Genomic DNA, 15627 nt, shown 5'->3' with positions numbered 1-15627 from the left:
GGTGGTTGCTTCACTGGGTGCAGGTGCCAAGGGCCCTATGGCGTACCTTAGTCTGACACACCAGCACTACTCTCAGCCGGGAAATATCAGGACAAGCCTTCCCTCGGGGCGCAAGTTGTATCGGTCGGAAGTAGGGACAGTATGGCCGGGAAACAATTGTTCTTGGTGTTGAGAAGAGTTAAGGGAGGGTTCCACCCTTCCTTTCAGTATGCTGTCACTCTCTGCTTTCGTGGATGTAGAATGCAGTCTTGCATCGCTGAATGGGACAAACGCCGGGACTGTTTCTGTTTCTGAGTCTCCTTGTCCTTCCCTCGCCCACTGATCATAGGGGAGGGGCAGATGTATGCACGAATGCACCCAATTCTTCCGACCTTCTACTTTCACTGCGGTGCGGGTGGCCAGTAACACCTGACGGAGCTGTGTCCAGCGGGGCTCAAGGCTTGTTGGGTCAGTTGAAAATTTTTCACCAAGACCCAATCCCCAGGTTGGATGACGTGTCCGGGGCCCTTGCTTTTGTCAGGTATGGCCTCATGCACCTGGTGATAAAGAGTACAAAAGGTATTAGTCAGACTGTACAGATAATCAGTTAATACAGGGTATTCAACGTCAGACAGTTTCTTAGGGCGCGGGATACCCCATACATTGGCAGGCCTCCCGAACACAATTTCAAGGGGGGCTAGCCCTATTCTGGTGTGGGCCGTTGTTCTTGTGGACAGTAGGGCCAAGGGCAGAGCATCAACCCAAGTGACACCTGTCTCGGCTACTATTTTGGCCATTTTAGTTTTTAGGATGCCATTGTACACCTCCACTAGATCTGTACACTGGGGGTGGTTGGCTGCATGAAATTGTTGTTTTATACCCAATGCTGTACAGACATATTCCATAATTTGAGCCGTACAGTGGGTCCCGTTGTCACTCCAGACCAAGCGGGACAAACCGAATCGTGGGAGGTACTCCTTTAATATCACTTTGGCAGTAGTGATAGTGATGCAGTCTTTGACGGGGTAGGCCTCCACCCATCGGCTGAAGGTACAGACCACCACTAGGACATATTTCAAATTGTTACATCGGTCCATCTGGATGTAATCCAATTGGAGGACTTCAAAAGGGAAGGTAGGAGGAGAGAATCCTCCCTTAGGAGTAACTGTGCCTTTTCCTGAGTTAGACATTAGGCAAATCATGCATGTTTTAACCAGCTTGTCTGCATATGCTGGTATCTTAGAGTTGTACCATGTAGGTTCCAACAGTTTACATATCCCTTTTGCACTGATGTGAGCAGGACCATGGGCCATCGTAACTACTGGTAGCACGTGACTGTCAGGTAACATCCATTGTCTTTCGATAGTCGTGCGGACCCAACAACCATCAATTCCCTCCTTTGCTAATTGCTCCTTCCACACTCTTGGTTCCTCAGGAGTAGTATGGGACTGAATATCAATCACACTCTGTAATGTGTTTTCAACCATGCCCTCGTCTGCCACCCACCTAGCAGGACCTCCTACATACATTCCTTCCCTTTTCCTAAGAGCTGTTTGTCTGGCTGTCTGGTCAGCCAGGGCATTGCCTTTCCCAACATCATCTGTCACTTTCTTATGGGCCTTACATTTTATGATGGCCACCTTTCTGGGGAGTGTCAGGGAGTATAACAGTCAGTGAATTAGGGGGCCATGTTGAATCTTGGTCCCAGGGGAAGTAAGGAAATTCCTTTCTTTCCATAACCTCCCAAAGTTGTGAGCCACCCCGAAGGAATATTGGCTGTCAGTATAAATAGTTACCGTCATCCCTTTGCTTTACTCACGGCTCTAGTGAGGGCCACTAATTCTGCTGCTTGAGCAGAGCACTGCGGAATCTGAGCTGTTTCTACTATTCGCCCTAATGTCGTGAGGGCGTAGGCGGCTGCGGTGTTACCATCTGACCCTCTGAGACATGATCCGTCCACATACAGTGTACCTTCTGGTTCTGCTATCAGGGTATCTTGTAAGTCAACCCATCCCTTCGTCTCCTCCTCTGTCCTTAGTATGCAGTCATGTGGGTCTAAGCGTGCATCCTGAGTATCCAGTGGGAGTAATGTGGCGGGGTTTAGTACAGTGCATCTTTTGATGTTAATGTGGCTGGCAAAGAGTGTCAGTTCATATCCTGTGAGTCGTGCGCTAGTGAGGTACTGTGTCTTGGTGTTATTAAGGAGGGTATCTACAGAATGGGGGACCATCAGAGACAGGGGGGAGTTCATGACGATCCCCGCACTCTGACGGACCATGAGGGTGGCCGCAGCGGCCGCCCGTAGGCATCCTGGGAGAGTCCTTGCAACAGGATCTAAGGTGGCTGAAAAATAGGCACATGGCCGATGGTCACCTCCGAACATCTGGGTCAAGACAGCTCATGCACAGCAGTCTGTCTCATGTACAAAAAGAAAAAATTGTTTGTTATAATTGGAGTACAGAGGACTGGAGCGGTACACAGAACCTTTTTTAAATCTTGGAAGGCCTGTGCATGCTCTCTAGTCCATGTAAAGGAACTGTCTGATATGTCTTTAGTGGTGAGGGCAAGAAGAGGTTTGACCATGGCCGAAAAATTGGAAATCCACTGTCTACAGTATGAGGTTAGGCCTATGAAGGCTCGCACCTGCTTTTGTGTTCGTGGGGCCGTCATAGCAAATTGTTTGTTTTAATCAGGAGTACCAAGGACTGGAGCAGTACACAGGTAATTTTTTAAATCTTGGAAGACCTGTGCATGCTCTCTAGTCCATGGAAAGGTACTGTCTGATATGTCTTTAGTGGTGAGGGCAAAACGAGGTTTGACCATGGCCGAAAAATTGGAAATCCACTGTCTACAGTATGAGGTTAGGCCTATGAAGGCTCGCACCTGCTTTTGTGTTTGTGGGCCATCATAGCATTGATAATGGCTACACGATCAGCGGTGAGCTGCCTTCCCTTCTTCGAGAGGAGATGACCTAAATAGATCACCTACTCTTGACAAAACTGAAGCTTTTTTAAAGAGACTTTGTGATTATGGAGGGCAAGGTGGTGTAACAAACAGAGAGTAGCTTCTTTACATGTTGGGGCAGGATTTGCAGGAATGAGGAGGTCATCTACATATTGTAATAGTGTGGAATTATCAGGGAGTTCCAAGGAATCTAGTTGACTTTTTAGGGCTTGACTATAGATACTGGGGCTCTCGGTGAAGCCTTGAGGGGTGCGGCAGAATCTAAAGCTCTGCCCATCAAGGGAGAAACCAAAAAAATGTCTGCTGTCAGGATGTATAGGAATGCTGAAAAAAGCATTCTTCAGGTCTATGACAGAAAAGTGTGTGGCATCGGAAGGGACCATCGTTAAGAGGGCTGTACTATCAGGGACAACAGGATATTGGGAGATTTTTATTTTGTTAAGGGCTCTCAGGTCAATCACAAATCTGTATATTTTAGCGGAGAGAGCATCTCCATTGGTCTTTTTAAGAACCGGAATAATGGGACTGTTACAGATATTTTTTATTATTTTTTTTGTGAAAGGTACCGGCAGGTTCGTGAAAAAGTAGCTACTTTTTCACGAACCTGCCGGTACCTGATTGAATCTCTACGACAGCGAACGCCTTGCAGACTTTTGTAAGGAGAAAAGAAAGTTGAGCCGCGGTAATAGTATAAGCCCCTCAACGGTACTGCTGAATCCAGCCGTAAGAAATATTTCGGCAGACACGTGCCGCAGTAACAGAGCTCCCTACATACGAAAGCGAACGCCGTCCAGACTTTTGTAAGAAGAAAAGAAATTTGAGCCACGGTAACAGTACACGCCTTTTAACATTACTGCTGAATCAAGTCGTGAGGAATATTTCGATAGACACGTGCCGCAGTAACAGAGCTCCCCACATACGTTCCTAGAGAAAAGAACATTAAAAGGATCAAACTTAAACATTCGTTGAGCCCGCGACTATCGAAATATCCCTATCAACATTGATTACCGGCACAACGTGTTTTACTGCTGAACCTTGAATGTAATCTTTTTAAACGCAGGTGACACGGGTTCCTAAAGTGAAAAGTATTTAAAAGAAAATTTAGGTCACGAGAAGTGAGAAGGGAGCAGTGAAATCTAGTCAAACAGATTTTACATGCCGCAAAATATATAATTTTAAGAGGTGCCTCACTTTTCGTGGACGTAATTGAAGATTTATGGACCTCTAAAAAGAATTTCCATCTGAAAAACTGGCTGCAAATAAATTTGTCCTGATGAAGACACCACGACGTGTCGAAACGCGTTGACTGACAGACTACAGCCTCAACAAAATTAGATAGGATAAACATCACTGTTTTCCCAGTGTTTTTAATTCACATGTTTTATCTATAAAAAATATCTGTTTTATTGCATCAATTTATCCTGTATACAAAACTTGATTGTGAAACTAATCTTTTTTAATTAAACAAATCATTTTTTATATCAATTTTATGTTTGTGGTATAGTTCATGCTCTTTTTTGGTACATGACAATGGTTTGACATAGCTAGTGTTTTGTTTGCAAGATAGCCTGGGTTGATACCTTCAAACTGTTACAGATATTGCCACGTGTTTCCTCCACTACGCCCTTGTCCCTTAATTTAGATATTATTGTTAAAAGGGCCATTCCTCCTTCTGCGGACAGTCGATACTGCCGGAGGCGGGGGAGAAGTGCATCTGGCTGGATGAGTACCACATGAGGGGATATGTTGAGACACCCTACATCAGTGTCTGATGATGCCCGGAGGGAGGATGGTAAAGACTGCAACTGTGGTGGGAGGGGTGGGAGGGGACAGGACAGGTACATATACGAAGCTGCGGTGGGAGAAATTGTTAGGGATACACCTTGGGGACTACATGATATGGTCGCATACAGAGCTTTCAGTAAATCCATGCCTAACAAGTTTTCACTGCAACCTGTAGGAAGGACCAAGGGAGCGTCAACATGTGCAGGGCCAATATCGAGAGGAAGGGGTTCAGAGACAGGGCTGTTCACAGGTGTTCCTGCAAAACCCACTGAGACATTCATATTGCCAGAAAGGGGTGCCTCCGGGACTGACAGACGTGCAATAGAAGACCTGGTGGCCCCAGTATCCAAAAGAAAATTCTGATCGTTCCCCACAACTGACATTTGAACATATGGGCCCCTTTGATCCTCTGGAATTTGCACTCTGGTAATACCCCTTTCCTGGCTGTCCTATGCTTGGTAGGACCCTGTCTCATCAACTTCATCATAATCATCATTGTAATAAGTGCGTGTTGCTTCGTACCCATCAAACCTATTGGCCGGGCGCTGCCGGATGGGAGCGTCATCCCTGGGCCTGCGTTCTTTATCCTGTGGATGTGGCAGGCCATGGTCCCTAGTCGGCCTCCCCTCTCTGGAAGCGCGAGGCCGAGTCTTCCCTGATTGGATATTTTCACCTAACACAGGACACTCATCTATCTAATGGCCGTACCCCTTACAATAAGCACACTGATCTGTTTGGAGGGCTCCCGTACGTTGAGGGCTGGAGGGGGTAGACTGGCGAGCCCTCGGAGGGGGGTGGGGTTGAGGTCTGAAATTCCTGCGGGCATCGGGAGCTCGGGGAGGGCAAGCCTGCTGCAGAAGTGCCTTAGTCTTAAGATCCCTAACCTTCTTACTTTCCTTGTCTCTATCTTCATTCTCCCTATTCTCGTGATATTGTGCCATAGCCAAGATACCAGTCATAGTTTGGGCAGACCACGTACTTTCAACTTTCTTAAGCCTGGCAGGGATCTCAGGAAGCAAGTTGCTGACAAACTTATCAACAAATACTAGGCCAGAACCTGGGGTCCGGGGATCCAAACCACTATGTCCCTTGTATTCTGTCTCAAAACGGGTAATGAAATCAGCCACATTCTCATCTTTTCGCTGCCTACAGGCGTTTATTTTATCCCAGTTAATGACAGTTTCCGGCAAAAGTGTTTTCATAAACGTTATTATTTTACCGGGCAAAGTCAGGATGGCAGCTTCTGGTGTAGTCCTGCCTACCCTTGCTTCTTCCATAGCCTCTAGGTCAGCCCATTTACCTCCCAACGCTACGTCATGGTCAGAATGTCGAATTTTGTCCCAAATTTCAGTGGGGACAACTGTACCAAAAAGCAAATCGATATCCTCAAGAACGAGAATACCTGCAGATATAATCTGACCTAATTCTCTGTAAAAGGCAGCCGGATTCTGCCGGGGATCTGGTAATAGTCCTTTTAACTGCATTACTTCTGACCTTTTCCAAGGAACATGAACCCAAAGCCTGTGCCAGTGTGCCTCAACAGCCCCTTGGCCATTATTTTGGGCATCGGTAAGCGCGTTAACAAAGACAGGGGCTGCCTCTCTCATTGGCATAGCTGTTTCTAGAGGGGGGTTGGGAAAAGCGGTCATATCACGGTAAGCCATTAAAGCAGACAGAGTGCCAAACATTCCCTCTCCCTGAACATCGCCTTTTTGTATTTGCGACCTAAGGTCCATTAATCCAGTGGGTATCTGCATAAGCGCATTCTCAAATCTTTGCATGACCAGGGTACACATGTATGCAGCCCAGGTGGTCTGTTCCATAATCGTCCACTGGGAAAAGGTGGACCATGTTTCTTTAAAGGCATAAATATTAGCGTTACTTATCCAACATTCACACTGTTGCCTCTGTAGGTCATTTTCTCGAAGGGACGAAAAGCTGACTGCAGAGTGCAAGGAGGCCAGTCGGGGGGAATTCAACAATTTATATAAATCCTGCTTAACTGTAGACCAAGGGGAAGTAGGAAAAGGGCGAGTAGGGGTAAAGCCGCAGGGGTTGGGCGGATGGAGACTTGTTGCCATTCCCGCAGCAAGGATAGAGTTAGCGAGCGTGGTCGGTGTCATAGGAAAAATCGGGAGGGTTGGTGTGACAGGGAGAACAGTAAGAGGGGCAGTGGGGGCAGGAGTGGGCTGTGGCAGGGAGACATGCGGGGTGTGAGGCGTCAGGGCAGGGTACTTTGGGGCATATGCTGGAGGGTTTTCTAGCATGGTATCAAGCAAGGAATCACCTTCTTCTCCCCCTTCCATATGGCCCTTTCCTTTCTCCTCATGAGCAGGATAACACTTTTGTACCCGAGTCCATGCTCCCTATCGCCTATTTCTGCCGATTTTGTCATTTGATTTGGCAAATTTTCTCTGGCGTGGTCGGCCATTGACATACGTTCCAGTTTTCTTTCTTGAGCCTTCTGATTTCTAGCTCTCTGCTCTATCTCTTTCCTCCAAAATCAGACAGATTCAAACATCATTTCATTAATTGTTCCTCTAAGTTGGCGAGAACTTGGGAATTAAAGGAGCCATAAAGTGGCCACTGTAATTCCGCGTTACTTTCTTTCGTATATTTTACCCAGAATGAGGAAAACATTATGGCAGAAGGGCCATGTTTAACAAACATCGTATGGCCAAGGGTCCCTTCTGGAGGAAGCGGACAAGCCGCCTCCATGTGGGAGTCCTGTGTACACATACAACAACATAATTTATGGAACTTACTACTGACTGGCATGCTTAAAAAACAGATAACAGACACCAGCGGGTTTTTAAAAATCACCTCGCTTGCTTTGTAGTGTAGCTCCTATTTTCCCAATAGGCTCTGCGCATTGGAATAGTACCTACAGCAGTAAAGGCCTAGGCCAGACGTTAACTAGGTCTACTACTGTCGATGCTAGACTTAATTTTTGGGTTTGCCAGCTAAGCTCAGAGTTCGCTAGAAACTTTCTCGAATGTTCAAGGAAGGATTAACTCCCCTGATTAGACAAGAAGGGATTTAGTTTCTGACAACCATAGAACATGACAACTTTGCTCTCCCCTAATCAAGAGTCAATCTCAAGAGTCGTGTGAGCACAAGGCAATTATTTTACTCAGTCAGTACGTGCATTCTTAGTCTCATCAGAATGTAGAGAAAAGGAAGAGACGGGCGTGTTCAATAAAAGGTGTTATTTATTGATCAGTCTCTTTTCTCGTACAAGAGAAATGGATCGATATTATTGCAATACTTATAGTTAAGTAAAGTACATACATTAAAAGCAATAGTATAAAATAATACTGTAAAAACATTGATATGGTTTCTGAGCCATATGATGTTTTAAAATGATTAAAATATATTTACATACACATATACATTTGACTAAACGTGCTCAACTGGTGTTTCTAAATACGCCTACCCCGTGTACCTGACCTAAGTCTAATATGTGGGCGGGAATAGAAAGTTACAGTTTAAGTTAAGTTTGTTTTTGCCAAGTGAATAACTAAAGAATTCTCTAGGAGGGGTTATTCAGTTCTGTACCTGGAATTTAGGATGGATGAGGAATGGTATCTCTTTCTCTGCTCTCGATATTCCAGGCTGCCTGCGAGGGCTGCCCAGAAGCGCCGGTGCTGGGTCTCTCGGCTTGAGATAGCAGCGCGTCTCTCAGCGCGTCAGGAAGGCGGGGCTGCTGCCTGCGGGGTCTGCTTCTGCTCTCGGCTTCGGCAAGTATGGCTGCTCCGTCTTGTCACCACGCGTGTGTTTGCATAGGGCAAGGTCGGCAATATTTATACCTTAAAGGTGCCGGGATTGACGTAAGGATGGACATAGGTACGTCAATAAAGATGTCATACGACTTGCTCGTTAGCACATTCTTTACTAAAGTTCTCTGTGAAATCAAAACAATGGCCGCACGGATTATCCAGGTTGTCATAGGTTTGATTTGTTATGAGAACGTCGTATGCCTTATCAGGGGCTGGAGGAATGTCGCTTGTCTAATTAGATCTCAAGCGTTATGACCTAATCAGATAACACGTTCCTGTGCCGTAGTGTGACTGCGTCAGATAACGGTATCTGCATCATGGGGGATTTCTTGCCTCATGGGCTGACTGTTAGTTAACTAGCTAGGTAGTTTAACCAGAATAGGGTCAGGAATAGGGGGATCGATTCAGAACCTATAGAAATACACGACACCCACTCCACGCTAACTATGGTCATATCTACTAATCTATGCATAGTATAACATAGTACAACATACTATAGAGTATAGTGTATACCTTACCACCCCAAAATACATAAATGCATTTTGAAATTTTCAAATATACTGAAAAATTGCAGTCATATATATTGTATGCACTTAAGCTATGAATTAAATGCAAAAGTAAACACGCATTGTTATGCATTATTGCTTGTTGGTATATGAGAAATACACATGAAATGGCTCTTAATATGGCTATACAGAAAAAAAGTCGAAACCATTTCATCACATAAAATATATTGTGAACATACCAGCGGGCAGCTAAAGTCTATATAAAGTCTATAAAGTATCTAAAAAAATAGAAATCTTAGTTCTCTAGGAATAGTTTCTTACTTTAAGCAGAAGGTCAGCGTCCCGGGGAAAAAATATATAGAAAAATATTTTAAGGGCTTGCTGAAAAAAGTTGCTGTCCGTGAACTGGATTGTAATTGTTCATGTGACTTTATTTTTTAAGTTGAAGGCCGGATTCAGGGAACGCCGTGTGCGAGTTTACTCAAAAGTCTCTATTTCTGTTCCGGAGAGAACATCATATCATTCAGGCTTTCGAAAAAACTGTCAACAGCTTCATGGGAAAGTTCCACTAAGTCGGAAATAGGGGTAACCATGCATTCATGCGCATGATTGTCTGCATTGACATTCTGATTTGCATTGCTGACAGAAGGTCGTACCTGTTCGATGCTGCTTTCATCTTGAACTTCACTACCCTTCAATCGCAGTGGTGAAGATTCCAGGAATGCCGTCATCAGAATTGGCAGCCTTTGAGGGCAGCACAAAGCGTGAACCTTGGTAGGAACCAGCAGTGTATCTGCATCCACCGGCGCATCCGATTGTAGTGTCAGACAGGTGTCTAACACGCATTCTTCTCCGCATAGCAGACACCTTAGTACAGGTAAAACACACCTTTGCCACATTGGTCGAAATGATAGAAACCAAGTCATGTTCAGGTCTCTAAGCCGGGAGAGTCCCAGGATTTTTGATATCCGGTCCCGGTATCCAATGGCTAGGATCGTATCTTCCATTGTCGCGAGAGTTTGATCTGTGACATGGGTTGCCATATCGAAAAATAAGGACTAGGAATAGGATTCCTGCAATTAGTCCTAGGATCAGGGGAAGTCCGCCAAAAATCGAATGGACGAAATCTGGAAAAATACCCACTATGGCTTTGAATGGTGTTAATGCCATCGAAAATACTGTCTTAAATACCTTTGAGACCCCTGTGGTATCAGAAATATTTAAGATTTCGCTCAGGATTTCCGCGAAATGTACGGGGAATTGGTTGATAATAATGTATGTATCTCTGCAGTCGTCCTTGCGACTTGTAGATCATACGTTTCTTTTGATGACGTGAGCCTTGTAGGCGTCTGAAGAAGCACTGTTTTCATTCTGCTTAAAGTGTCTATTCGAATAGAAGTAATTTTCAAACCGGGCCATGCCCTTGCCTCCCTGTCTGGAAAGGAGCTGGGGAACAAAGAACGTCCACAGCACTTGACCTTCGCCGTCGTAGTGACAAGATAAGGAGTCCCGGGCATAAGACTACAACATCTGCGGTCTACAATAAGAATGTAACTCCCATTATAGAGTCTTTGAAAGAATGGTTCTATTTCAGTTGCAGGTGCGCCTTGCTGGTGACATTAAAGGTTGTATGAATTCCCTTCACAGGCTCCGTGCAAACTAATACCGTTACACAGAAGCGTGCCGCTTAGTGACATAGCACAATTGTTGCCACTAAGAAACACTTTCTGTCCTTTGTTACTGACACATGCATGTGAATAGGGCAGGTTCCAAGTTGTTTTAAGGTACCCCTTTCCCAATTTCTCGTACATGCCAGCCTGTATATATTTTTGGCAGTATTGAAACCTGAAGGTTGAGATTGGAATATTTATGATTCCGTGGATTATCCATTCACTGACAGGTCGTTCTGACATTGTCAACGGTAATCTTTCTAGTTTTTCAATGCTCAAGATTGTATAATCAGCACCCTTCTGCGCCATACCGATTTGTCTATCAGTAAGGTTAAAGATTTGGAATAGTGACGTAGTGTTGATTAAACGCCAAGGCACATAGCCTGAACGCAGATTTTGTAACGTCCAGCCAAGCTGTACAATAGAACGCAATTGTGACTGACCATGTTGTAATAACAGTAAGTCTTGCGATAATATATCGATTGCTGAAGACACAATGCTGTCCAATGAAAAAATTCTGGAGGACAGAGTCATTAACCCATTGTCCACTACAGAAAGTGATTTTTCCAAATTAATACGATCAATTTCACGTATTCTCTCTGCTGTTTCAATTTGAGTAACCTTCCAGGCCTCATTGTATGCTGCATATACAGAGGCTGCTATGAAACGCTTTTGACGCTGTTTGCGTGGTCCCATTATGAAATCACGCAAGTCAGCACCATCAGTAAGTAAAGTTAGGTGTTGCTTAATTTCAGGCAGTGTGGAAGACTGTAGCCATTGAAGGCATAATTTGCCCACACTGTAGGTTGTTATTATCCCTGGGTGATGTCTTTGGGGATATCTAGGGTCTGGCCTGGTCATTTTGAAACCCTGTGTTTTATTCAGGAATCTATCTTGACAGTTATTTGTATCTGTGGGCCAGATCAACCATTGTTTCCAATCAGGATGTGTTCTGTTTTGGTTAAGTATATGGTTTATGTCTATTTCTTCATCTGTATCAGAGTTATTGCTAAACATTGTTGGCTTTGGAATAGACGGGTTATTTAAATCTTTGATTTTGGCTAAGCCAAGACAGGTGGTTTGTTGAACAGTGTCTTTTAAAAATATCATTTGTTCTGGGATCATGCAGGCTCTAAACAAAGCTTCTATACCCTGTACTCGCCATTCTTTTGTACCCCAAACACTTTTCAAATCAACATTTTTGTCCCAATAATCGAATCCAAAAGTATTCATTTTTTCAAAGAATGAATCAGAATAAATCAATTTTGTGTTGGTTATCATGGTTTTGGTCCTTGTCTTGTTTGACAATTTATAATAAAATGTTTCAGCATTACTAGTGTTAAAACCTTGAAAGTATGAATATTTGTCATAAACGGTTCTAGAGCTCCCTTTTGGAGGTGTAGCACAATGTTCCCATTGATTAAAATTTAAAACATTTCTAGGTTGTGCAGATTTATGCAAGAAATGGTTACCATAGTGGTTATAGCAATACATACTATCATAATTTGTAGAACCTTGCAAATAATCATGTTTTGTAAATTTAGCAGACATTACTAAGTCAGACATCATATTGTTTATACTTTCAAAGTCCCAATCATCAGCAAATGAGTTTGGTTTTGCAAAGTCACTCAAAGAGATCTTAATTTGGTGTGGATATTTCAGGATCTCGACCGGACCATAAATTTCATAGTCAGTGTTGTCCCAGGCTACCCCACCAGGTATTGGAATTGCTGTGAAGTTGGCTGAAGAAAGTTCTGAAGAAAGTTCTCGTTTCTCGACGTGTGAAGATGTGTGTGGTTTGAGGACCAAGTTGATGTTCTGACTTGCTGTGTCCATTTTAGCATATTTTCCCTCAATGAAGCGTCCCAAAGTAAATACCATGATGAGCCAAAGTATGAGGATAAATGCACCAAAACCCACCCAAAATTCAATCCATGGAGAAATCAGATATGTTTCTTTTAGTTGTTTCAAAAGTTCCTTCGCTTTGTCTTTAAAGGATTTTGATGATGGCTGTGTCTTTTGTTCGCTGAAGCCTTCAGAGGAATCATCGAAGTTGATGAAGTAACCGGATGCAGTTCTGTCAATTGTTCCAATTGGTTCAGGATTTTTGTTTTTTGCATTTTCACTTGGTACTTCAGTATAGATTGGTGTGTCTCTGCTAAATGTCTTTATTTGGGTTTTCAGAGGTCTAAGTTCTATTGCATTGTTGCATAGTCCTTGTTGTTCTTCTGTAGGCGTTTCGAATGTGATGAGCCTCTTTGTTAGGACCTCTGTACTGGTAGCAAACCTTGGTGTTCTGCTACTTATTGGGAGTCCACTTGGCCTACTGTTTGTTATCGGCCACATGTTGTGGTTTTACCAGGTCGATGGATACAACTCGGTTCTCCTTTTTTCCAGCAAGTGGCGGTAGTACAACTGATCTTGTCCCGTTGACAGACAAGACAGGAACTGCTTTTCTGTAAGAAGGCCCAAATTCCTTCTTTACCGCGATCTTCTCCCTGACTAGATCCCCGACTTTGGGAATCCAGACAGGTCTTGCTGGGACAGGTGGTGATTCTTCAGTGGTTGTTGGCTGTTGTTTCAACTGTATGTTGCTCAGGTCTTTTCTTGTTTTGTTTAAGTCCTGCAAAATAGCCAAACGGTCTTTGACATCAAAGCTTTTTTCTGTTACCACTGAAGTCTGACTATCAAGGTCAGAGATCAACATCCTAGTTCCGAATAATAATTCGTACGGACTGAATCCCTTCAGAGAATTTCTTGGCAAGTTATTTAGACTACGTTGGACACTTATTAGATGTTTGACCCACCCAGCTCCCGAACCTAATATCCTTTCTATTATAGATTGCTTTCTGTCTTGGTTTTTTCTTTACACCATCCCATACCCTCAGGAAGGAAGTGAGAAGATTCCCGCTGGGCTGTGCTCATTTGGCCATTCTTTCCCCCCCCAGGCTGGATTGCCTGGGAAAAAGAAAAAAATGGTCGAACGTAGCATGCTCTTAGCGTATATGCCATTTAGACTCGCAAATCTTGTATAACAGTCCGGACGTCAGCTGAGTGCTGTGGATCTACATTATAAGTGGGAACTAGCCTGTATATGTTAATCGCAAGCCATTCTTTTTGCTGGTAATATTATCTGCCTTGATACGACGAGGTATTAAACTGCTTCTCTCCCCACTGCGATCTCTGTTGCAGTTTGGGCAGTTTTTTACAAAGATGGTAAGATGGAGGCTCATGCCTGGCCACCAGTACCGTGATTGTAAATCTTCCAGAGAATCTTTTAATTTAAGGTGTCTGTGACCCTCGCCCATGTGTGCGTCTGCGATTAACAAGTTTCTCCTGTCCATGTTTGGAATCACTCTATCCCCCACTCCAGGGATTCGAGCAAAAGGGACGGAGTTTGCATCGATTATGTATGTATAATTGAGTGGATAGTTGATCGGTAACGCTGAGCAGTCGCCTTTTGATGACGTTTTCACCGCCAGCAATGTTTCACCGTCAATGTATTTTAATGTACGCTTTTTTCGATCTACGGGAGCCGATTTAGTGGCTGCCGCTGCGGCTGTCTCAGCCAATGAATTCCCCACAACGTGAACGCCATCACGTTGATGACTCAGTGAGTGAGTCACGTGAGTCTTTGGTAGTTCTTTCTTCAAAAGAGCTACTTGTTCCCAGAGAAGTCTCTGCTTTATTGGTGCATCTGTGTCATCTTTGTAACCGTTCTGAATCCATGTCTGCAAATCCTTGTTATATGCTTTGACGCAGAAATATGAATCTGACACTATAAGTGTCGGGAATTCGCGATCCGCATTATCTAGCGCCATTTTCAAAGCTATTATTTCAGTTTGCAGTTCTGAATTTGTTTCTACTGAGTGTGATTTTGTTAATAGAGGTCTTAGTTTACCTCCGCGCCACACTTCTTTTGTGATCTCACATGTGGGATTGTATGCATGTTCTCCCCAAACGGAGGGTTGAGCATGTCCGTCTGTATAGATTACACAGGCGTAATGTCGTAGAGGCAGAATGTCGATTGGCAGAGGATACGTCTTTTCATATTTTAGATTTTCCAATTCTTCTAGTTCTGGATCAAAGTAGTAGTATACTTTGTCCGTTGTGATTGAATTCACCCATTGTATCCATTCCGGATTCAATGTTGTTGTTGGTAAATTACACGGTGTTGTTAGTGCCTCGAAGGCTGATTCAGCTGTTCTGACTGTGATATGTCTACCGTCAGCTATGTCTTTTTCTCTAGCTATTGCGGTTTGAACTGCTTGAACAATTTTTCCTTTGTTGCTGAATCTCTGTTCAGCTTTTGTGTACAAGTGTGATTTGAATGCAATTGGTACCTTTTCTCCCTGTATAGAGGTCAGGTATGTGAATCCGCATGTCCCTGGGATGACTCGGATCACAAGGTTGCGTGTATTATCACGTGTTTCTAATTTTGTCTTAATTAGCATGTCTGTTTGTAAGGATCTCAAAATGTCTGTGTGTGTTTGAGTCCAACTTGATCTTTTAAAATCTGGTTTAATTAGATCGTAAAGGGGTTTGACCCTTTCTGCGTAATTTGCAATGTAAGTTCTTCCGAAATTTAGGAAGCCTAGAATTGACTGTAGGTTTTTTAGTGTTTTAGGAGCTTGGATTACGGCACATTTCTCTAGGAAATTGTCTGCCAGGCTTTTGCCTTCACTTGATAACTCATATCCTAAGAATAGGACTGTCAGATGGGCAATTCTGGATTTTTTGAAGTTGAATTTGTAACCCTCTGCAGCGAAACCAAGTATTATGGTGTTCACTCTTTTCAAGTGAGTTTCCAAGTCATCATCTGTTAAGTAAATGTCATCGACATAAGATAATGCTTCATCATCATATTGTTGTAGTAATTCTGTTACTCTCGCTGAGAATACCCCCGGGCTGTTCTTGTACCCCTGGGCTAACCGACAGAATTGT

The sequence above is a fragment of the Lissotriton helveticus genome, chromosome 9 (assembly GCF_964261635.1).
Source record: "Lissotriton helveticus chromosome 9, aLisHel1.1, whole genome shotgun sequence".
Taxonomy (NCBI): domain Eukaryota; kingdom Metazoa; phylum Chordata; class Amphibia; order Caudata; family Salamandridae; genus Lissotriton; species Lissotriton helveticus.
This window is presented reverse-complemented; position numbering follows the sequence as displayed.